Source organism: Coregonus clupeaformis, unplaced genomic scaffold (genome assembly GCF_020615455.1).
Source record: "Coregonus clupeaformis isolate EN_2021a unplaced genomic scaffold, ASM2061545v1 scaf1426, whole genome shotgun sequence".
Classification (NCBI taxonomy): Eukaryota; Metazoa; Chordata; class Actinopteri; order Salmoniformes; family Salmonidae; genus Coregonus; species Coregonus clupeaformis.
The window spans coordinates 78416-100941 of record NW_025534880.1 but is presented as its reverse complement, the minus strand read 5'-3'; the positions used below and the strand labels follow the sequence as shown (position 1 = coordinate 100941).

At 40.9% G+C, this 22526-nt stretch overlaps 11 non-coding genes and 21 pseudogenes across 11 annotated transcripts; all 32 read left to right on the top strand.

Annotated features, from left to right (window-relative positions):
- Nucleotides 1-1546: 1546 nt before the first annotated feature.
- On the top strand, nucleotides 1547-1663 carry LOC123487037 (annotated as a pseudogene).
- Nucleotides 1664-1933: 270 nt separating this feature from the next.
- LOC123487021 lies at nucleotides 1934-2052 on the top strand (annotated as a pseudogene).
- Nucleotides 2053-2607: 555 nt separating this feature from the next.
- LOC123487009 lies at nucleotides 2608-2726 on the top strand. The gene has a single exon (XR_006659586.1). It is a non-coding gene; the product is annotated as a 5S ribosomal RNA (ribosomal RNA).
- Nucleotides 2727-3139: 413 nt separating this feature from the next.
- On the top strand, nucleotides 3140-3258 carry LOC123487038. Its single transcript, XR_006659591.1, has one exon. It is a non-coding gene; the product is annotated as a 5S ribosomal RNA (ribosomal RNA).
- A 414-nt stretch (nucleotides 3259-3672) lies between these two features.
- LOC123487012 lies at nucleotides 3673-3791 on the top strand (annotated as a pseudogene).
- A 588-nt stretch (nucleotides 3792-4379) lies between these two features.
- Nucleotides 4380-4498, top strand: LOC123487008. The gene has a single exon (XR_006659585.1). It is a non-coding gene; the product is annotated as a 5S ribosomal RNA (ribosomal RNA).
- Nucleotides 4499-5053: 555 nt separating this feature from the next.
- On the top strand, nucleotides 5054-5171 carry LOC123487011 (annotated as a pseudogene).
- Nucleotides 5172-5441: 270 nt separating this feature from the next.
- LOC123487013 lies at nucleotides 5442-5560 on the top strand (annotated as a pseudogene).
- Nucleotides 5561-5831: 271 nt separating this feature from the next.
- On the top strand, nucleotides 5832-5950 carry LOC123487007. The gene has a single exon (XR_006659584.1). It is a non-coding gene; the product is annotated as a 5S ribosomal RNA (ribosomal RNA).
- A 271-nt stretch (nucleotides 5951-6221) lies between these two features.
- On the top strand, nucleotides 6222-6340 carry LOC123487030 (annotated as a pseudogene).
- Nucleotides 6341-6755: 415 nt separating this feature from the next.
- On the top strand, nucleotides 6756-6874 carry LOC123487005. The gene has a single exon (XR_006659582.1). It is a non-coding gene; the product is annotated as a 5S ribosomal RNA (ribosomal RNA).
- A 415-nt stretch (nucleotides 6875-7289) lies between these two features.
- Nucleotides 7290-7408, top strand: LOC123487019 (annotated as a pseudogene).
- A 275-nt stretch (nucleotides 7409-7683) lies between these two features.
- On the top strand, nucleotides 7684-7803 carry LOC123487032 (annotated as a pseudogene).
- Nucleotides 7804-8219: 416 nt separating this feature from the next.
- Nucleotides 8220-8338, top strand: LOC123487026 (annotated as a pseudogene).
- Nucleotides 8339-8857: 519 nt separating this feature from the next.
- Nucleotides 8858-8976, top strand: LOC123487036. Its single transcript, XR_006659590.1, has one exon. It is a non-coding gene; the product is annotated as a 5S ribosomal RNA (ribosomal RNA).
- Nucleotides 8977-9390: 414 nt separating this feature from the next.
- Nucleotides 9391-9509, top strand: LOC123487015 (annotated as a pseudogene).
- A 275-nt stretch (nucleotides 9510-9784) lies between these two features.
- Nucleotides 9785-9904, top strand: LOC123487031 (annotated as a pseudogene).
- A 415-nt stretch (nucleotides 9905-10319) lies between these two features.
- On the top strand, nucleotides 10320-10438 carry LOC123487033 (annotated as a pseudogene).
- Nucleotides 10439-10713: 275 nt separating this feature from the next.
- On the top strand, nucleotides 10714-10832 carry LOC123487014. The gene has a single exon (XR_006659588.1). It is a non-coding gene; the product is annotated as a 5S ribosomal RNA (ribosomal RNA).
- Nucleotides 10833-11102: 270 nt separating this feature from the next.
- LOC123487028 lies at nucleotides 11103-11221 on the top strand (annotated as a pseudogene).
- A 554-nt stretch (nucleotides 11222-11775) lies between these two features.
- On the top strand, nucleotides 11776-11894 carry LOC123487025. Its single transcript, XR_006659589.1, has one exon. It is a non-coding gene; the product is annotated as a 5S ribosomal RNA (ribosomal RNA).
- A 419-nt stretch (nucleotides 11895-12313) lies between these two features.
- On the top strand, nucleotides 12314-12432 carry LOC123487018 (annotated as a pseudogene).
- A 275-nt stretch (nucleotides 12433-12707) lies between these two features.
- On the top strand, nucleotides 12708-12827 carry LOC123487035 (annotated as a pseudogene).
- A 416-nt stretch (nucleotides 12828-13243) lies between these two features.
- LOC123487024 lies at nucleotides 13244-13362 on the top strand (annotated as a pseudogene).
- A 275-nt stretch (nucleotides 13363-13637) lies between these two features.
- Nucleotides 13638-13756, top strand: LOC123487027 (annotated as a pseudogene).
- Nucleotides 13757-14026: 270 nt separating this feature from the next.
- LOC123487020 lies at nucleotides 14027-14145 on the top strand (annotated as a pseudogene).
- Nucleotides 14146-14420: 275 nt separating this feature from the next.
- Nucleotides 14421-14540, top strand: LOC123487034 (annotated as a pseudogene).
- Nucleotides 14541-14815: 275 nt separating this feature from the next.
- LOC123487023 lies at nucleotides 14816-14934 on the top strand (annotated as a pseudogene).
- Nucleotides 14935-15204: 270 nt separating this feature from the next.
- On the top strand, nucleotides 15205-15323 carry LOC123487006. The gene has a single exon (XR_006659583.1). It is a non-coding gene; the product is annotated as a 5S ribosomal RNA (ribosomal RNA).
- Nucleotides 15324-15598: 275 nt separating this feature from the next.
- Nucleotides 15599-15717, top strand: LOC123487022 (annotated as a pseudogene).
- Nucleotides 15718-16127: 410 nt separating this feature from the next.
- On the top strand, nucleotides 16128-16246 carry LOC123487004. The gene has a single exon (XR_006659581.1). It is a non-coding gene; the product is annotated as a 5S ribosomal RNA (ribosomal RNA).
- Nucleotides 16247-16515: 269 nt separating this feature from the next.
- Nucleotides 16516-16634, top strand: LOC123487003. Its single transcript, XR_006659580.1, has one exon. It is a non-coding gene; the product is annotated as a 5S ribosomal RNA (ribosomal RNA).
- Nucleotides 16635-22526: the final 5892 nt, after the last annotated feature.

Below are 22526 nucleotides of genomic sequence, written 5' to 3'. Positions count from 1 at the left end.
GAGCCGCACACAAAGACTGGCACAGAGAGTCAGAGTGGTGCCTCCTGGGTAGTGATGATGAACAAACCTTGGCCTCTCCTGAAGACGATAACAAATGCCTTCATCCTCCAGCCAAGACCATTAATGGCCAGATAAATGCAGGGTGTGTGTATGTGTTTCAGAGGGTTAATGTACATGTGGGTGTGTTGGTAGTAAGTGTTCTATAGAGGGACGATGTGTGTTTTCTTCTATGTGTGTCTGTCAGTGTGTTTATGCACTCTACCTAGTCTTCCTTTCAGACCCCTAGACACTTGTATGGCCACAGGGTGCATCCTGATGGCTTATTGGATTCCTTTTAGTGAGGGCCAGTAGCTAAACAAATAAAGGCAGCCATGTCTCTGTGTTATGACCTCCACCACTGTGGTCACAGCCGGCATGAAGTCTATTATACATTTACAGGATAAACATTTTAACTTCAAACATTAAACCAAGCAGAACTAGGTAGGACGGGGAATCATATACTGTACCTTGGGACTCTGGTCTAGTGGTGTTATCTCAGTGAATAGTGCAAGGTGTTGTAATATCAGAATCAATACACAAATATATGTGTATGTGCGTGCATGCATTCCTGCCTATCTGCCTGCGTTTGTGTGTGTGTGTACGTGCATGCATATGCCTGTGTGATTGAGTGCTGGGTTTAGTGAACTTGTCGTTCCATCATCATGATGGCACTGACCTTCTCTCGACCAATGTGTTTTGGCTAATGCAGTTTTCAGAGACTGGAGAAATCAATTGCTCAGTCAGGACAGGAGGTGGGCTTGCACACTGTAGTCAGTTTACTGAGCACAGCCTATCCTCTCTTGATTTGATTTGATTTATTAGGATCCCCATTAGCTGACATCAATGGTGACAGCTAGTCTTACTGGGGTCCGACACATAACGAACAAGACATTACAGACAAAATACAATTGACATACATTTAGAAACATGAACATGTCGTGTGTGTGCATCTATCAGTTACACATACATGTCAGTACATACAGTCGTGGTCAAAAGTTTTGAGAATGACACAAATACTAATTTTCACAAAGTCTGCTGCCTCAGTTTTGATGATGGCAATTTGCATATACTCCAGAATGTCATGAAGAGCGATCAGATGAATTGCAATTAATTGCAAAGTCCCTCTTTGCCATGAAAATGAACTTAATCCCCAAAAAACATTTACACTGCATTTCAGCCCTGCCACAAAAGGACCAGCTGCCATCATTTACATTTTAGTCATTTAGCAGACGCTCTTATCCAGAGCGACTTACAGTTAGTGAATGCATGGAGCAACTGCCTTTTATTTATCACCCTAATAATATCCTGTATTTTTATTGGACTAAATGCAGTTTGTATGTGCTGTCCTAACCTGATCAAATTAAATAATAGACAGTGCGTTTCCCTGAAAATATAGGCAGTACATTCAGCCTTTGTTTTTAGTCATTTCATTAAGTTGCATGGAAATACGAATCGCTGATACATTTTGTTCATGTCTTTATATAGTGTACCAAGAGTTGTTCCCTGCGTTTACGGCCATACCAGCCTGAATACGCCCGATCTCGTCCGTCTTGGAAGCTAAGCAGGATCGGCCTGGTTAGTACTTCGATGGGAGACTGCCTTGGAATACCAGGTGCTGTAAGCTTTTTGTTCCACTAGAGAGTACTCTTGTGTCATGGAGCAACTGTCTTTTATTTATCACCCTAATAATATCATGTATTTTTATTGGACTAAATGCAGTTTGTATGTGCTGCCCTGCCCTGGTCAAATTAAATAATAGACAGTGCGTTTCCCTCAAAATATAGGCAGTACATTCAGCCTTTGTTTTTAGTCGGTTTAATAAGTTGCACGGAAATACTAATCACTGATACATTTTGTTCATGTCTTTATATAGTGTACCAAGATTTGTTCTCAAGCTTGCGGCCATACCAGCCTGAATATGCCCGATCTCATCTGATATCGGAAGCTCAGTAGAGTCGGGCCTGGATAGTACTTGGATGGGAGATCGCCTGGGAATACCAGGTGCTGTAAGCTTCTTGTTCCACTAGAGAGAACTTTTGTGTCATGGAGCAACTGCCTTTTATTTATCACCCTAATAATATCATGTATTTTTATTGGACTAAATGAAGTTTATATGTGCTGCCCTGCCCTGCCCTGATCAATTTAAATAATAGACAGTGCGTTTCCCTCAAAATATATGTGTCATGGAGCAACTGCCTTTTATTTATCACCCTATTAATATCATGTATTTTTATTGGACTAAATGCAGTTTGTATGTGCTGTCCTGCCCTGCCCTGATCAATTTAATTAATAGACAGTGCGTTTCCCTCAAAATATATGTGTCATGGAGCAACTGCCTTTTATTTATCACCCTATTAATATCATGTATTTTTATTGGACTAAATGCAGTTTGTATGTGCTGTCCTGCCCTGCCCTGATCAATTTAAATAATAGAGAGTGCATTTCCCTCATAATATTGGCAGTACATTCAGCCTTTGTTTTTAGTCGGTTCATTAAGTTGCATGGAAATACTAATCACTGATTAATTTTGTTCATGTCTTTATATAGTGTACCAAGATTTGTTCCAATGCTTACGGCCATACCAGCCTGAATACGCCCGATCTCGTCCGATCTTGGAAGCTAAGCAGGATCAGGCCTGGTTAGTACTTCGATGGGAGACTGCCTTGGAATACCAGGTGCTGTAAGCTTTTTGTTCCACTAGAGAGTACTCTTGTGTCATGGAGCAACTGCCTTTTATTTATCAACCTAATAATATCATGTATTTTTTTGGACTAAATGCAGTTTGTATGTGCTGCCCTGCCCTGCCATGATCAATTTAAATAATAGACAGTGTGTTTCCCTCAAAATATATGTGTCATGGAGCAACTCTCTTTTATTTATCACCCTAATAATATCATGTATTTTATTGGACTAAATGCAGTTTGTATGTGCTGCCCTGCCCTGCCCTGATCAAATTAAATAATAGACAGTGCGTTTCCCTCAAAATATAGGCAGTACATTCAGCCTTTGTTTTTAGTCGGTTCATTAAGTTGCATGGAAATACTAATCACTGATGAATTTTGTTCATGTCTTTATATAGTGTACCAAGATTTGTTCCAATGCTTACGGCCATACCAGCCTGAATACGCCCGATCTCGTCCGATCTTGGAAGCTAAGCAGGATCGGGCCTGGTTAGTACTTCGATGGTAGACTGCCTTGGAATACCAGGTGCTGTAAGCTTTTTGTTCCACTAGAGAGTACTCTTGTGTCATGGAGCAACTGCCTTTTATTTATCAACCTAATAATATCATGTATTTTTTTGGACTAAATGCAGTTTGTATGTGCTGCCCTGCCCTGCCCTGATCAATTTAAATAATAGACAGTGTGTTTCCCTCAAAATATATGTGTCATGGAGCAACTCTTTTTTATTTATCACCCTAATAATATCATGTATTTTTATTGGACTAAATGCAGTTTGTATGTGCTGCCCTGCCCTGCCCTGATCAAATTAAATAATAGACAGTGCGTTTCCCTGAAAATATAGGCAGTACATTCAGCCTTTGTTTTTCCTCTGTTCATTAAGTTGCACGGAAATAAGAATCACTGATGAATTTTGTTCAGGTCTTTATATAGTGTACCAAGAGTTGTTCCCTTGCTTACGGTCATACCAGGCTGAATACACCCGATCTCATCTGATCTCGGAAGCTAAGCATGGTAGGGCCTGGTTAGTAGTTGGATGCGAGACTGCCTGGGAATACCAGGTGCTGTAAGCTTTTGTTCCACTAGAGAGTACTCTTGTGTCATGGAGCAACTGCCTTTTATTTATCACCCTAATAATATCATGTATTTTTATTGGACTAAATGCATTTTATATGTGCTGCCCTGCCCTGCCCTGATCAAATTAAATAATATACAGTGTGTTTCCCTCAAAATATAGACAGTACATTCAGCCTTTGTTTTTAGTCGGTTCATTAAGTTGCATGGTAATACGAATCACTGATACAGTTTGTTCATTTCTTTATATAGTGTACCAAGAGTGGCTCCTGTGCTTACAGCCATACCAGCCTGAATATATTAAAATAATAGACAGTGCGTTTACCTCAAAATATATGTGTCATGGAGCAACTGCCTTTTATGTATCACCCTAATAATATCATCTATTTTTATTGGACTAAATGCAGTTTGCATGTGCTGCCCTGCCCTGCCCTGATCAATTTAGATAATAGACACAGCGTTTCCCTCAAAATATAGGCAGTACATTCAGCCTTTGTTTTTAGTCGGTTCATTAAGTTGCATGGAAATACTAATCACTGATTAATTTTGTTCATGTCTTTATATAGTGTACCAAGATTTGTTCCAATGCTTACGGCCATACCAGCCTGAATACGCCCGATCTCGTCCGATCTTGGAAGCTAAGCAGGATCAGGCCTGGTTAGTACTTCGATGGGAGACTGCCTTGGAATACCAGGTGCTGTAAGCTTTTTGTTCCACTAGAGAGTACTCTTGTGTCATGGAGCAACTGCCTTTTATTTATCACCCTAATAATATCATGTATTTTTATTGGACTAAATGCAGTTTGTATGTGCTGCCCAGCCCTGATCAAATTAATTAATTGACTGTGCGTTTCCCTCAAAATATATGTGTCATGGAGCAACTGCCTTTTATTTATCACCCTAATAATATCATGTATTTTTATTGGACTAAATACAGTTTGTATGTGCTGCCTTTTAGTGTAAGGTTCTCCTGGCTTTCAGCTGATATGCCTGATTTTGTCTTTGTGGCTGTTCACAGAGTCTTGTGTCTGAGCCTGCCTTTATTTATCACCCTAATAATATCATGTATTTTTATTGGACTTGCAGTTTGTATGTGCTGCCCTGCCCTGATCAAATTAAATAATGGACAATGCGTTTCCCCTCAAAATATAGGCAGTACATTCAGCCTTTGTTTTTAGTCGGTTCAATAAGTTGCACGGAAATCCGAATCACTGATACATTTTCTTCATTTCTTTATATAGTGTACCAAGAGTTGCTCCCATGCTTACGGCCATACCAGCCTGAATACACCCGATCTGTCTGATCTCGGAAGCTAAGCAGGATTGGGCCTGGTTAATACTTCAATGGGAGACTGCCTGGGAATACCAGGTGCTGTAAGCCTTTTGTTCCACTGGAGAGTGCTCTTGTGTCATGGAGCAACTGCCTTTTATTTATCACCCTAATAATATCATGTATTTTTATTGGACTAAATGCAGTTTGTATGTGCTGCCCTGCCCTGGTCAAATTAAATAATAGACAGTGCGTTTCCCTCAAAATATAGGCAGTACATTCAGCCTTTGTTTTTAGTCGGTTTAATAAGTTGCACGGAAATACTAATCACTGATACATTTTGTTCATGTCTTTATATAGTGTACCAAGATTTGTTCTCAAGCTTGCGGCCATACCAGCCTGAATATGCCCGATCTCATCTGATCTCGGAAGCTCAGTAGAGTCGGGCCTGGATAGTACTTGGATGGGAGATCGCCTGGGAATACCAGGTGCTGTAAGCTTCTTGTTCCACTAGAGAGTACTCTTGTGTCATGGAGCAACTGCCTTTTATTTATCACCCTAATAATATCATGTATTTTTATTGGACTAAATGCAGTTTGTATGTGCTGCCCTGCCCTGATCAAATTAAATAATGGACAGTGCGTTTCCCTCAAAATATAGGCAGTACATTCAGCCTTTGTTTTTAGTCGGTTCAATAAGTTGCACGGAAATACGAATCACTGATACATTTTTCTTCATTTCTTTATATAGTGTACCAAGAGTTGCTCCCACGCTTACGGCCATACCAGCCTGAATACACCCGATCTTGTCTGATCTTGGAAGCTAAGCAGGATTGGGCCTGGTTAATACTTCAATGGGAGACTGCCTGGGAATACCAGGTGCTGTAAGCCTTTTTGTTCCACTGGAGAGTGCTCTTGTGTCATGGAGCAACTGCCTTTTATTTATCACCCTAATAATATCATGTATTTTTATTGGACTAAATGCAGTTTGTATGTGCTGCCCTGCCCTGGTCAAATTAAATAATAGACAGTGCGTTTCCCTCAAAATATAGGCAGTACATTCAGCCTTTGTTTTTAGTCGGTTTAATAAGTTGCACGGAAATACTAATCACTGATACATTTTGTTCATGTCTTTATATAGTGTACCAAGATTTGTTCTCAAGCTTGCGGCCATACCAGCCTGAATATGCACGATCTCATCTGATCTCGGAAGCTCAGTAGAGTCGGGCCTGGATAGTACTTGGATGGGAGATCGCCTGGGAATACTAGGTGCTGTAAGCTTCTTGTTCCACTAGAGAGTACTCTTGTGTCATGGAGCAACTGCCTTTTATTTATCACCCTAATAATATCATGTATTTTTATTGGACTAAATGCAGTTCATATGTGCTGCCCTGCCCTGCCCTGATCAATTTAAATAATAGACAGTGCGTTTCCCTCAAAATATATGTGTCATGGAGCAACTGCCTTTTATTTATCACCCTATTAATATCATGTATTTTTATTGGACTAAATGCAGTTTGTATGTGCTGTCCTGCCCTGCCCTGATCAATTTAAATAATAGAGAGTGCATTTCCCTCATAATATTGGCAATACATTCAGCCTTTGTTTTTAGTCGATTCATTAAGTTGCATGGAAATACTAATCACTGATGAATTTTGTTCATGTCTTTATATAGTGTACCAAGATTTGTTCCAATGCTTACGGCCATACCAGCCTGAATATGCCCGATCTCGTCCGATCTTGGAAGCTAAGCAGGATTGGGCCTGGTTAGTACTTCGATTGGAGACTGCCTTGGAATACCAGGTGCTGTAAGCTTTTTGTTCCACAAGAGAGTACTCTTGTGTCATGGAGCAACTGCCTTTTATTTATCAACCTAATAATATCATGTATTTTTTTGGACTAAATGCAGTTCGTATGTGCTGCCCTGCCCTGCCCTGATCCAATTTAAATAATAGACAGTGTGTTTCCCTCAAAATATATGTGTCATGGAGCAACTCTCTTTTATTTATCACCCTAATAATATCATGTATTTTTATTGGACTAAATGCAGTTTGTATGTGCTGCCCTGCCCTGCCCTGATCAAATTAAATAATAGACAGTGCGTTTCCCTCAAAATATAGGCAGTACATTCAGCCTTTGTTTTTAGTCGGTTCATTAAGTTGCATGGAAATAAGAATCACTGATGAATTTTGTTCAGGTCTTTATATAGTGTACCAAGAGTTGTTCCCTTGCTTACGGTCATATCAGGCTGAATACACCCGATCTCGTCTGATCTCGGAAGCTAAGCATGATAGGGCCTGGTTAGTAGTTGGATGCGAGACTGCCTGGGAATACCAGGTGCTGTAAGCTTTTTGTTCCACTAGAGAGTACTCTTGTGTCATGGAGCAACTGCCTTTTATTTATCACCCTAATAATATCATGTATTTTTATTGGACTAAATGCATTTTATATGTGCTGCCCTGCCCTGCCCTGATCAAATTAAATAATAGACAGTGTGTTTCCCTCAAAATATAGACAGTACATTCAGCCTTTGTTTTTAGTCGGTTCATTAAGTTGCATGGTAATACGAATCACTGATACATTTTGTTCATTTCTTTATATAGTGTACCAAGAGTGGCTCCTGTGCTTACAGCCATACCAGCCTGAATATGCCCCGATCTTGTCCGATCTCGGAAGCTAAGCATGAAGGGGCCTGGTTAGTAGTTGGATGGGAGACTGCCTGGGAATACCAGGTGCTGTAAACTTTTTTGTTCCACTAGAGAGTACTCTTGTGTCATGGAGCAACTGCCTTTTATTTATCACCCTAATAATATCCTGTATTTTTATTGGACTAAATGCAGTTTGTATGTGCTGCCCTGCCGTGCCCTGATCAATTAAAATAATAGACAGTGCGTTTACCTCAAAATATATGTGTCATGGAGCAACTGCCTTTTATTTATCACCCTAATAATATCATCTATTTTTATTGGACTAAATGCAGTTTGCATGTGCTACCCTGCCCTGCCCTGATCAATTTAGATAATAGACAAAGCGTTTCCCTCAAAATATAGGCAGTACATTCAGCCTTTGTTTTTAGTCGGTTCATTAAGTTGCACGGAAATTCGAATCACTGGAAAATTTTGTTCATGTCTTTATATAGTTTACCAAGATTTGTTCTCAAGCGTAAGGCCATATCTGCCTGAATACGCCTGGTCTCGTCTGATTTCGGAAGCTAAGCAGGATCGGGCCTGGTTAGTACTTGGATGGGAGACTGCCTGGGAATACCAGGTGCTGTAAGCTCTTTGTTCCACTAGAGAGTGCTCTTGTGTCATGGAGCAACTGCCTTTTATTTATCACCCTAATAATATCATGTATTTTTATTGGACTAAATGCAGTTCATATGTGCTGCCCTGCCCTGCCCTGATCAATTTAAATAATAGACAGTGCGTTTCCCTCAAAAAATATGTGTCATGGAGCAACTGCCTTTTATTTATCACCCTATTAATATCATGTATTTTTATTGACTAAATGCAGTTTGTATGTGCTGTCCTGCCCTGCCCTGTCTTTATATCGTTTCCCTCAAAATATATGTGTTAGCACTGCCTTTTATTTATCACCCTATTAATATCATGTATTTTGAGTTTTTGTGCTGTCCTGCCCTGCCCTGATCAATTTAAATAATAGAGAGTGCATTTCCCTCATAATATTGGCAATACATTCAGCCTTTGTTTTTAGTCGGTTCATTAAGTTGCATGGAAATACTAATCACTGATGAATTTTGTTCATGTCTTTATATAGTGTACCAAGATTTGTTCCAACGCTTACGGCCATACCAGCCTGAATACGCCCGATCTCGTCCGATCTTGGAAGCTAAGCAGGATTGGGCCTGGTTAGTACTTCGATTGGAGACTGCCTTGGAATACCAGGTGCTGTAAGCTTTTTGTTCCACTAGAGAGTACTCTTGTGTCATGGAGCAACTGCCTTTTATTTATCAACCTAATAATATCATGTATTTTTTTGGACTAAATGCAGTTCGTATGTGCTGCCCTGCCCTGCCCTGATCAATTTAAATAATAGACAGTGTGTTTCCCTCAAAATATATGTGTCATGGAGCAACTCTCTTTTATTTATCACCCTAATAATATCATGTATTTTTATTGGACTAAATGCAGTTTGTATGTGCTGCCCTGCCCTGCCCTGATCAAATTAAATAATAGACAGTGCGTTTCCCTCAAAATATAGGCAGTACATTCAGCCTTTGTTTTTAGTCGGTTCATTAAGTTGCACGGAAATAAGAATCACTGATGAATTTTGTTCAGGTCTTTATATAGTGTACCAAGAGTTGTTCCCTTGCTTACGGTCATACCAGGCTGAATACACCCGATCTCGTCTGATCTCGGAAGCTAAGCATGATAGGGCCTGGTTAGTAGTTGGATGCGAGACTGCCTGGGAATACCAGGTGCTGTAAGCTTTTTGTTCCACTAGAGAGTACTCTTGTGTCATGGAGCAACTGCCTTTTATTTATCACCCTAATAATATCATGTATTTTTATTGGACTAAATGCATTTTATATGTGCATTCCTGCCCTGCCCTGATCAAATTAAATAATAGACAGTGTGTTTCCCTCAAAATATAGACAGTACATTCAGCCTTTGTTTTTAGTCGGTTCATTAAGTTGCATGGTAATACGAATCACTGATACAGTTTGTTCATTTCTTTATATAGTGTACCAAGAGTGGCTCCTGTGCTTACAGCCATACCAGCCTGAATATGCCCCGATCTTGTCCGATCTCGGAAGCTAAGCATGAAGGGGCCTGGTTAGTAGTTGGATGGGAGACTGCCTGGGAATACCAGGTGCTGTAAACTTTTTGTTCCACTAGAGAGTACTCTTGTGTCATGGAGCAACTGCCTTTTATTTATCACCCTAATAATATCCTGTATTTTTATTGGACTAAATGCAGTTTGTATGTGCTGCCCTGCCGTGTCCTGATCAATTAAAATAATAGACAGTGCGTTTACCTCAAAATATATGTGTCATGGAGCAACTGCCTTTTATTTATCACCCTAATAATATCATCTATTTTTATTGGACTAAATGCAGTTTGCATGTGCTGCCCTGCCCTGCCCTGATCAATTTAGATAATAGACAAAGCGTTTCCCTCAAAATATAGGCAGTACATTCAGCCTTTGTTTTTAGTCGGTTCTTTAAGTTGCACGGAAATTCGAATCACTGGTAAATTTTGTTCATGTCTTTATATAGTTTACCAAGATTTGTTCTCAAGCGTAAGGCCATATCTGCTTGAATACGCCTGGTCTCGTCTGATCTCGGAAGCTAAGCAGGATCGGGCCTGGTTAGTACTTGTATGGGAGACTGCCTGGGAATACCAGGTGCTGTAAGCTCTTTGTTCCACTAGAGAGTGCTCTTGTGTCATGGAGCAACTGCCATTTATTTATCACCCTAAAAATATCATGTATTTTTATTGGACTAAATGCAGTTTGTATGTGCTGCCCTGCCCTGATCAAATTAATTAATAGACTGTGCGTTTCCCTCAAAATATATGTGTCATGGAGCAACTGCCTTTTATTTATCACCCTAATAATATCATGTATTTTTATTGGACTAAATACAGTTTGTATGTGCTGCCTTTATATAGTGTACCAAGAGTTGCTCCTGTGCTTACAGCCATACCAGCCTGAATACACCCGATCTTGTCTGATCTCGGAAGCTAAGCAGGATTGGGCCTGGTTAATACTTCAATGGGAGACTGCCTGGGAATACCAGGTGCTGTAAGCCTTTTGTTCCACTGGAGAGTGCTCTTGTGTCATGGAGCAACTGCCTTTTATTTATCACCCTAATAATATCATGTATTTTTATTGGACTAAATGCAGTTTGTATGTGCTGCCCTGCCCTGGTCAAATTAAATAATAGACAGTGCGTTTCCCTCAAAATATAGGCAGTACATTCAGCCTTTGTTTTTTGTCGGTTTAATAAGTTGCACGGAAATACTAATCACTGATACATTATGTTCATGTCTTTATATAGTGTACCAAGATTTGTTCTCAAGCTTGCGGCCATACCAGCCTGAATATGCCCGATCTCATCTGATCTCGGAAGCTCAGTATAGTCGGGCCTGGATAGTACTTGGATGGGAGATTGCCTGGGAATACCAGGTGCTGTAAGCTTCTTGTTCCACTAGAGAGTACTCTTGTGTCATGGAGCAACTGCCTTTTATTTATCACCCTAATAATATCATGTATTTTTATTGGACTAAATGCAGTTCATATGTGCTGCCCTGCCCTGCCCTGATCAATTTAAATAATAGACAGTGCGTTTCCCTCAAAATATATGTGTCATGGAGCAACTGCCTTTTATTTATCACCCTATTAATATCATGTATTTTTATTGACTAAATGCAGTTTGTATGTGCTGTCCTGCCCTGCCCTGATCAATTTAATTAATAGACAGTGCGTTTCCCTCAAAATATATGTGTCATGGAGCAACTGCCTTTTATTTATCACCCTATTAATATCATGTATTTTTATTGGACTAAATGCAGTTTGTATGTGCTGTCCTGCCCTGCCCTGATCAATTTAAATAATAGAGAGTGCATTTCCCTCATAATATTGGCAATACATTCAGCCTTTGTTTTTAGTCGGTTCATTAAGTTGCATGGAAATACTAATCACTGATGAATTTTGTTCATGTCTTTATATAGTGTACCAAGATTTGTTCCAATGCTTACGGCCATACCAGCCTGAATACGCCCGATCTCGTCCGATCTTGGAAGCTAAGCAGGATTGGGCCTGGTTAGTACTTCGATTGGAGACTGCCTTGGAATACCAGGTGCTGTAAGCTTTTTGTTCCACTAGAGAGTACTCTTGTGTCATGGAGCAACTGCCTTTTATTTATCAACCTAATAATATCATGTATTTTTTTGGACTAAATGCAGTTCGTATGTGCTGCCCTGCCCTGCCCTGATCAATTTAAATAATAGACAGTGTGTTTCCCTCAAAATATATGTGTCATGGAGCAACTCTCTTTTATTTATCACCCTAATAATATCATGTATTTTTATTGGACTAAATGCAGTTTGTATGTGCTGCCCTGCCCTGCCCTGCCCTGATCAAATTAAATAATAGACAGTGCGTTTCCCTCAAAATATAGGCAGTACATTCAGCCTTTGTTTTTAGTCGGTTCATTAAGTTGCACGGAAATAAGAATCACTGATGAATTTTGTTCAGGTCTTTATATAGTGTACCAAGAGTTGTTCCCTTGCTTACGGTCATACCAGGCTGAATACACCTGATCTCGTCTGATCTCGGAAGCTAAGCATGATAGGGCCTGGTTAGTAGTTGGATGCGAGACTGCCTGGGAATACCAGGTGCTGTAAGCTTTTTGTTCCACTAGAGAGTACTCTTGTGTCATGGAGCAACTGCCTTTTATTTATCACCCTAATAATATCATGTATTTTTATTGGACTAAATGCATGTTATATATGCTGCCCTGCCCTGCCCTGATCAAATTAAATAATAGACAGTGTGTTTCCCTCAAAATATAGACAGTACATTCAGACTTTGTTTTTAGTCGGTTCATTAAGTTGCATGGTAATACGAATCACTGATACAGTTTGTTCATTTCTTTATATAGTGTACCAAGAGTGGCTCCTGTGCTTACAGCCATACCAGCCTGAATATGCCCCGATCTTGTCCGATCTCGGAAGCTAAGCATGAAGGGGCCTGGTTAATAGTTGGATGGGAGACTGCCTGGGAATACCAGGTGCTGTAAACTTTTTGTTCCACTAGAGAGTACTCTTGTGTCATGGAGCAACTGCCTTTTATTTATCACCCTAATAATATCCTGTATTTTTATTGGACTAAATGCAGTTTGTATGTGCTGCCCTGCCGTGCCCTGATCAATTAAAATAATAGACAGTGCGTTTCCCCTCAAAATATATGTGTCATGGAGCAACTGCCTTTTATTTATCACCCTAATAATATCATCTATTTTTATTGGACTAAATGCAGTTTGCATGTGCTGCCCTGCCCTGCCCTGATCAATTTAGATAATAGACAAAGCGTTTCCCTCAAAATATAGGCAGTACATTCAGCCTTTGTTTTTAGTCGGTTCATTAAGTTGCACGGAAATTCGAATCACTGGTAAATTTTGTTCATGTCTTTATATAGTTTACCAAGATTTGTTCTCAAGCGTAAGGCCATATCTGCCTGAATACGCCTGGTCTCGTCTGATCTCGGAAGCTAAGCAGGATCGGGCCTGGTTAGTACTTGTATGGGAGACTGCCTGGGAATACCAGGTGCTGTAAGCTCTTTGTTCCACTAGAGAGTGCTCTTGTGTCATGGAGCAACTGCCATTTATTTATCTCCCTAAAAATATCATGTATTTTTATTGGACTAAATGTAGTTTGTATGTGCTGCCCTGCCCTGATCAAATTAATTAATAGACTGTGCGTTTCCCTCAAAATATATGTGTCATGGAGCAACTGCCTTTTATTTATCACCCTAATAATATCATGTATTTTTATTGGACTAAATACAGTTTGTATGTGCTGCCTTTATATAGTGTACCAAGAGTTGCTCCTGTGCTTACAGCCATATCAGCCTGAATATGCCTGATCTTGTCTGATCTCGGAAGCTAAGTAGGATTAGGCCTGTTTAGTACTTGGATGGGAGACCGCCTTGGAATACCAGGTGCTGTAGGCTTATTGTTCCACTAGAGAGTGCTCTTGTGTCATGGAGCAACTGCCTTTTATTTATCACCCTAATAATATCATGTATTTTTATTGGACTAAATGCAGTTTGTATGTGCTGCCCTGCCCTGATCAAATTAAATAATGGACAATGCGTTTCCCTCAAAATATAGGAAGTACATTCAGCCTTTGTTTTTAGTCGGTTCATTAAGTTGCACGGAAATAAGAATCACTGATGAATTTTGTTCAGGTCTTTATATAGTGTACCAAGAGTTATTCCCTCGCTTACGATCATACCAGGCTGAATACACCCGATCTCGTCTGATCTCGGAAGCTAAGCATGATAGGGCCTGGTTAGTAGTTGGATGCGAGACTGCCTGGGAATACCAGGTGCTGTAAGCTTTTTGTTCCACTAGAGAGTACTCTTGTGTCATGGAGCAACTGCCTTTTATTTATCACCCTAATAATATCATGTATTTTTATTGGACTAAATGCATTTTATATGTGCTGCCCTGCCCTGCCCTGATCAAATTAAATAATAGACAGTGTGTTTCCCTCAAAATATAGACAGTACATTCAGCCTTTGTTTTTAGTCGGTTCATTAAGTTGCATGGTAATACGAATCACTGATACAGTTTGTTCATTTCTTTATATAGTGTACCAAGAGTGGCTCCTGTGCTTACAGCCATACCAGCCTGAATATGCCCCGATCTTGTCCGATCTCGGAAGCTAAGCATGAAGGGGCCTGGTTAATAGTTGGATGGGAGACTGCCTGGGAATACCAGGTGCTGTAAACTTTTTGTTCCACTAGAGAGTACTCTTGTGTCATGGAGCAACTGCCTTTTATTTATCACCCTAAAAATATCATGTATTTTTATTGGACTAAATGCAGTTTGTATGTGCTGCCCTGCCCTGATCAAATTAATTAATAGACTGTGCGTTTCCCTCAAAATATATGTGTCATGGAGCAACTGCCTTTTATTTATCACCCTAATAATATCATGTATTTTTATTGGACTAAATACAGTTTGTATGTGCTGCCTTTATATAGTGTACCAAGAGTTGCTCCTGCGCTTACAGCCATATCAGCCTGAATATGCCTGATCTTGTCTGATCTCGGAAGCTAAGTAGGATTAGGCCTGGTTAGTACTTGGATGGGAGACCGCCTGGGAATACCAGGTGATGTAGGCTTATTGTTCCACTAGAGAGTGCTCTTGTGTCATGGAGCAACTACCTTTTATTTATCACCCTAATAATATCATGTATTTTTATTGGACTAAATGCAGTTTGTATGTGCTGCCCTGCCCTGATCAAATTAAATAATGGACAATGCGTTTCCCTCAAAATATAGGCAGTACATTCAGCCTTTGTTTTTAGTCGGTTCAATAAGTTGCACGGAAATTCGAATCGCTGATACATTTTCTTCATTTCTTTATATAGTGTACCAAGAGTTGCTCCCATGCTTACGGCCATACCAGCCTGAATACACCCGATCTTGTCTGATCTTGGAAGCTAAGCAGGATTGGGCCTGGTTAATACTTCAATGGGAGACTGCCTGGGAATACCAGGTGCTGTAAGCCTTTTGTTCCACTGGAGAGTGCTCTTGTGTCATGGAGCAACTGCCTTTTATTTATCACCCTAATAATATCATGTATTTTTATTGGACTAAATGCAGTTTGTATGTGCTGCCCTGCCCTGCCCTGATCAAATTAAATAATACACAGTGCGTTTCCCTCAAAATATAGACAGTACATTCAGCCTTTGGTTTTAGTCGGTTCATTAAGTTGCATGGAAATACGAATCACTGATACATTTCTTTCATGTCTTTATATAATGTACCAAGAGTTGTTCCTGCGCTTACGGCCATACTAGCCTGAATATGCCTGATCTCTTCCGGTCTTGGAAGCTAAGCAGGATCGGGCCTGGTTAGTACTTGGAAGGGAGACTGCCTGTGAATGCCAGGTGCTGTAAGCCTTTTGTTCCACTAGAGAGTGCTCTTGTGTCATGGAGCAACAGCCTTTTATTCATCACCCTAATAATATCATGTATTTTTATTGGACTAAATGCAGTTTGTATGTGCTGCCATGCCCTGCCCTGATCAAATTAAATAATAGACAGTGCGTTTCTCTCAAAATAGATGTGTCATGGAGCAACTGGCTTTTATTTATCACCCTAATAATATCATGTATTTTTATTGGACTAAATGCAGTTTGTATGTGCTGCCCTGCCCTGGTCAAATTAAATAATAGACAAAGCGTTTCCCTCAAAATATAGGCAGTACATTCAGCCTTTGTTTTTAGTCGGTTCATTAAGTTGCACGGAAATTCGAATCACTGGTAAATTTTGTTCATGTCTTTATATAGTGTACCAAGAGTTGTTCTCTCGCTTACGGCCATACCAGCCTGAATACACCTGATCTCGTCTGATCTCGGAAGCTAAGCAGGATTGGTTCTGGTTAGTACTTTGATTGGAGACAGCCTGTGAATACCAGGTGCTGTAAGCTTTTGTTCCGCTAGAGAGTGCTCTTGTGTCATGGAGCAACTGCCTTTTATTTATCACCCTAAAAATATCATGTATTTTTATTGGACTAAATGCAGTTTGTATGTGCTGTCCTGCCCTGATCAAATTAAATAATAGACAGTGCGTTTCCCTGAAAATGTAGGCAGTACATTCAGCCTTTGTTTTTAGTTGGTTCATTAAGTTGCATGGAAATATGAATCATTGATACATTTTGTTCATGTCTTTATATAGTGTACCATGAGTTTTTCCTGCATTTACGGCCATACCAGCCTGAATAAGCCTGATCTCGTCCGATCTCAGAAGCTAAGCAGGATCGGGCCTGGTTAGTACTTGGATGGGAGACCGCCTGGGAATACCAGGTGCTGTAAGCTTTTGTTCCACTAGAGAGTACTCTTGTGTCATGGAGCAACTGCCTTTTATTTATCACCCTAATAATATCCTGTATTTTTATTGGACTAAATGCAGTTTGTATGTGCTGCCCTGCCCTGGTCAAATTAAATAATAGACAAAGCGTTTCCCTCAAAATATAGGCAGTACATTCAGCCTTTGTTTTTAGTCGGTTCATTAAGTTGCACGGAAATTCGAATCACTGATATATTTTGTTCATGTCTTTATATAGTGTACCAAGAGTTGTTCCAAGTTAAGTTTGGTCGAAAATTATCTGTGCTACGCTAAACAGTACCTAACCTGTTACGGCTAATGGAGAATCACATTAGCCAGTTACAAACTGCTAGCTAAGGCTGTATACCAATTGTGTATTACAGCCTGATTAAATCAGACAACGTTAGTGACAGCAGTGGGCAGCAAATGGAAGTACAGTGCATTCGGAAAGTATTCAGACCCCTTGACTTTTTCCACATTTTGCAACATTACGGCCTTATTCTAAAATGCATAAAATAATTGTTTTGCTCATCAATCTACACACAACACCCCATAATGACAGTTGTTGGTAATTAAAAATAAATAGAGATACCTTATTTACATAAGTATTCAGACCCTTTGCTATGAGACTCGAAGTTCAGCTCCGGTGCATTCTGTTTCCATTGATCATCCATGACATGTTTCTACAACTTGATTGGAGTCCACCTGTGGTAAATTCAATTGATTGGACAGGATTTGGAAAGACACACATCGTCTATATAAAAAGGTCCCACAGTTAAGTGCATGTCAGAACAGAAACCAAGCCATGAGGTCGAAGGAAATATCCGTAGCGCTCCGAGACAGGATTGTGACGAGGGACAGATCTGGGGAAGGGTACCGAAATATTTCTGCAGCATTGAAGGTCCCCAAGAACACAGTGGCCTCCATCATTCTTAAAAATGGAAGAAGTTTGGAACCACCAAGACTTTCTAGAGCTGGCCGCCTGGCCAAACAACTGAGCAATCGGGGAAGAAGGGCCTTGGTCAGGGAGGTGACCAAGAACCCGATGGTCACTCTGGCAGAGCTCCAGAGTTCCGCTGTGGAGATGGGAGAACCTTCCAGAAGGACAACCATCTCTGCAGCACTTTATGGTTGAGTGGCCAGACGGAAGCCACTCCTTAGTAAAAGGCACATGACAGCCCGCTTGGAGTTTGCCAAATGGCACCTAAAGGACTCTGACCATGAGAAACAAGATGTGCTGGTTTGATGCAACCACGATTGAACTCTTTAGCCTGAATGCCAAGCGTCACGTCTAGAGGAAACCTGGCACCATCCCTACGGTGAAGCATGGTGGTGGCAGCATCATACGGTGTGGATGTTTTTCAGCGGCAGGGACTGGGAGACTAGTTCGGATCGAGGGAAAGAACAGAGCAAAATACAGAGTGATCCTTGATGAAAACCTGCTCCAGACCTCAGACTGGGGGTGACGCTTCACCTTCCAAAAGGACAACGACCCTAAGCACACCGCCAAGACAACGCAGGAGTTGCTTCGGGACAAGTCTCTGAATGTCCATGAGTGGCCCAGCCAGAGCCTGGACTTGAACCCGATCGAACATCTCTGGAGAGACCTGAAAAAAGCTGTGCAACGACGCTCCCCATCTGCAGAGAATGTGATTAACTCCCCAAACACGTGTGCCAAGGTTGTAGCATCATACCCAAGAAGACTTGAGGCTGTAATCGCTGCCAAACGTGCTTTAACAAAGTCATGAGTAAAGGGTCTGAATACCTATGTAAATGTGATTTCAGTTTCTTTTTTTTTGCAAAAATGTCTAAAAACCTATTTTTGCTTTGACATTATGGGGTATGGTGTGTAGATTGACGAGGGAAAAAATCAATTTTAGAATAAGGCTGTAACGTAACAAAATGTGGAAAAAGTGAAAGGGTCTGAATACTTTCCGAATGCATTGTACATTGTACTCAACACATTGCCATCAATAAAATGCAACTGTGTTAGTTGTATGTAGCTTATGCCTGCCCATACCCCCACCATGGGGCACTATATTCACAACATTTACATCAGCAAACCGCTCACCCACACGACCCCATACACGAGGTCTGCAGTTGAGGCCGGTTGGACGTACTGCCAAATTCTCTAAAACGACATTGGAATGCGGCTTATGGTAGAGAAATGAACAATCTATTATCTGGCAACAGCGCTGGTGGACATTCCTGCAGTCAGCATGCCAATTGCATGCTCCCTCAAAACTTGAGACATCTGTGGCATTGTATTGTGTGACAAAACTGCACATTTGAGTAGGCTTTTATTGTCCCCAGCACATGGTGCACCTGTGTAATGATCATGCTGTTTAATCAGCTTCTTGATATGCCACACCTGTCAGGATTATCTTGGCAAAGGAAAAATGCTAACTAACAGGGATGTAAACAAATTTGTGCAGAAATTTGCATATGGAAAATTTCTGGGAACTTTAATTTCAGCTCATGAAACATGGGACAAACACTTGACATGTTGCGTTTTATATTTTTGTTCAGTATATAAAACTGTAGCTGACATGGGCTAGTTGATCTGGAAATGTATAATTATAAATAGCTCTAACGTATGCAATGACTAACATGACAAGAGGAACTGATGATGCACCACCGAATTTCTAAATTGCACCTTCTGCATTCTACCATCACAACTTTCAAGAGTAAGTTTAAAGCAGGACAGAGCGCATACATCAACATCATGAGCCCCAGGGGGCAGGGAGGTGGATAAGGCTGTTAGCACCATTTCCCTGTTCATGTGACCTGGGAGCAGGATCTTTGGTAGGAAGGCAGGATTAGGCCGCACAGTAACGCTCGCCTTAACCGGGCCTAGACGATAACACTCATCACTAACAGACAAAGCATGGAGCTCGCCAACCCTCTTGGTAGAGGCGAATGCCACCAGAAACGCTGTCTTGAGAGATGTTTGAAGTTTATAGCGTCTAACGGTTTGAAGGGAGGTCTGAATAATCCACCAAGAACCAGATCCAAATCGGGAATTGAGGGGGCTCTTGAGGGGCGTAATCGACAGACTTCCTTAAGGAACCTTGCCATGAGTGGATGGCTGCCAAGCGGACCATCCTGCGCTTCATCATAACATGCTAAAATGGCTTCTGCGTACATCATACTTTAAGGATGGCCCAGACAGGATCGACCAAAGACCTCAAGAACTCCACTCAAATTCCACTTACAATCCCCAAAAGGTATGGATGTGAGGAGCCAAACTACTGACAGTAACCAACAGTGTGAGGAGAGGTCCTGAGAACAGACTGGCCAGCTCACGCGAGATTAGTGAGGCGAGCGCCTTGAATCTCACTCTGGCAACAGCTGCAGCTCCAGCCAGTAAGGGAGTATGCTAGCTAGGATGTGAAGCCTGGACGTTAAGGTGCGACTCGGCGATCACCCGTCCTACTTCTGGAGAGCAACTGTGTTTAGCTAGAGCTAGAACACAGAGTCTCCCCTAGCCTGGGTAGGCGCGGTACCCAAACTCAATCGAAAGGATATCCCATTGAGTGACTAGCATAATCCCTAAAGCGAAATAGAATCCCATAATGACAAAGTGTTTGCAAATGTATTGGAAATTAAATGCATAAATATCTCATTTACATAAGTATTCACACCCCTAAGTCAATACATGTTAGAATCACAATTGGCAGCGATTACAGCTGTAAATCTTTCTGGGTAAATCTCTAAGAGCTTTGCACACCTGGATTGTACAATATTTGCCCCAAACAATGCTTTGTATTCAGGACATAAAGTTAATTTCTTTGCCACATTTTTTTTGCAGATTTACTTTAGTGCCTTATTGCAAACAGGATGCATGTTTTATAATATTTTTATTCTGTACAGGCTTTCTTCTTTTCACTTTGTAATTTAGGTTAGTATTGTGGAGTAACTACAATGGTGTTGATCCATCCTCAGTTTTCTCCTATCACAGCCATTAAACTCTGTAACTGTTTTAAAATCACCACTGGCCTCATGGTGAAATCCCTGAGCGGTTTCCTTCCTCTCCGGCATCTGAGTTTGGAAGGACACCTGTATATTTGTAGTGGCAAAATGTTTACTCCTGAACTTATTTAGGCTTGCCATAACAAAGGGGTTGAATGCTTATTGACTCAAGACATTTCAACTTTTCATTTTAAATTAATTTGTAAATTAAAAAAAAAAAAAAACATTATTCCACTTTGACATTATGGGGTAATGTGTGTAGGCCAGTGACATAAAATCTCAATTTAATCCATTTTAAATGCAGGCTGTAACACAACAAAATGCAGAAAAAGTCAAGGGATGTGAATACTTTCTGAAGGCACTGAAGGCCTGGGCAGTGTTAATGCTATCCGGGATTCCTTGGGACGTCCATACCCTTAACCTTAAACCCTACTCTTACCTTAATCATAGACTGTCAAAAAAATATGGATGAAGCCATTGATGACGTCATCCCATTGTTTCCTATGAGAATGCTCAGTGGCGCATTTGAAGATCAGGAAGTGTCATTTCAGCATGTCACCATCTTGCTACATGGAGCTTTTGGAAACATCGTATGCGCAGTTTGAGCTTTTCTAGGATGTTAGGTTGCAGGCTAGCTCAGTGCTGCCCCCTTTCATTGAGTAGGCCTATCTCAAGTTGAAGGCCGGTGAGGTACTGCAGGCTGCCATTATCACCTAAATTATCCTTTTAACTTCGTCTGCATTTGATTTTAATGTAATCGGTTCAAGGACATACATCTGGTGAAATAGAAGCAATTATTGGTACCATGATTGTGTAAGTTGTGCGGTCGGCCTTCAACTTAAAATCATCAATGTGAGGGGGCAGTCATTCTCCCCTGACCTTAACCATAACCCTTACGTAACCTTACCTATTTTATATTTCAACTTCAATGTGGTATGGACGTCCCAAGGGACCACCTGGGCAGTGGGCAAGGTAGAGTTAGATGCTGACAGACCTGGTGCCAGAACGAATCAGTTGGATGGCATTTGATTTCCATTTTTTCAGGGAGGTGCCAACAGCCTTTATTATTGATATGTAAAAATACAATTTATACAACGGGTGCGGTTGGAATTCAAATTGCCATTGTCTTTCATGCTTTCATGCTTTAGAACAGCCCACTGTGTTTCTCTGTCATGCTTTTGAATGCATCATAATATCCTCTTAGAGGGAGTTGATTAACAGAAAAAAATGCAATAATGTCAACAAAAGAGCCCAGGTAATATCGATGACGAACAAGCTGATCCATGTTAACCAGTGTGGATATTTTCTGCATTAGGCATTTCTCTCTCCCTCCACATAGCCTCACATGTTAAGTGTTCTTTCGAGGTGGCATGTTTGTTCAGTCCTTTATCTGTCTTTAATGCATGCTTCCAATCACAGAACCCTTTAATGGTAAAGGTTGAATCTGATGATGCAGACGGCAGGGGAAACAAAATACAACGTCACCTTGTACTGAATACTCTTGCCAATCTCCATTATGGTACCATGTATTAGCAAATGGCCACTTCTTCCCTGAATACAATCTTACTGGAAACGTATCTAATATCACCTGACTGGGCATCTCAACCCCAACGTCATCTGAGGCTGCTCCTCTGGATGTGGGTGGTTCTGGCCCGTGTGCTTTAGCATGGCTAGAAGCTGCTGCTGAGCTGGGTGGCGGCAAGGAGGCTGGTGGTGTGACTGGGAGGGGGACTCTGCTATCTTCACCGTTGACAGAGACTAGGCTAGCCGAACTCTGTGGGCTAGCCACATTGCAATGATCGCCAGCAACTGTAGCAGTGGTTTCAACGAGTGGAGTTTCAGCAGCACTTGTTGCAGCAGATGATGCATTCTTTTAAAACCAATTTCTAATATCCATTTGAAGGTCTACT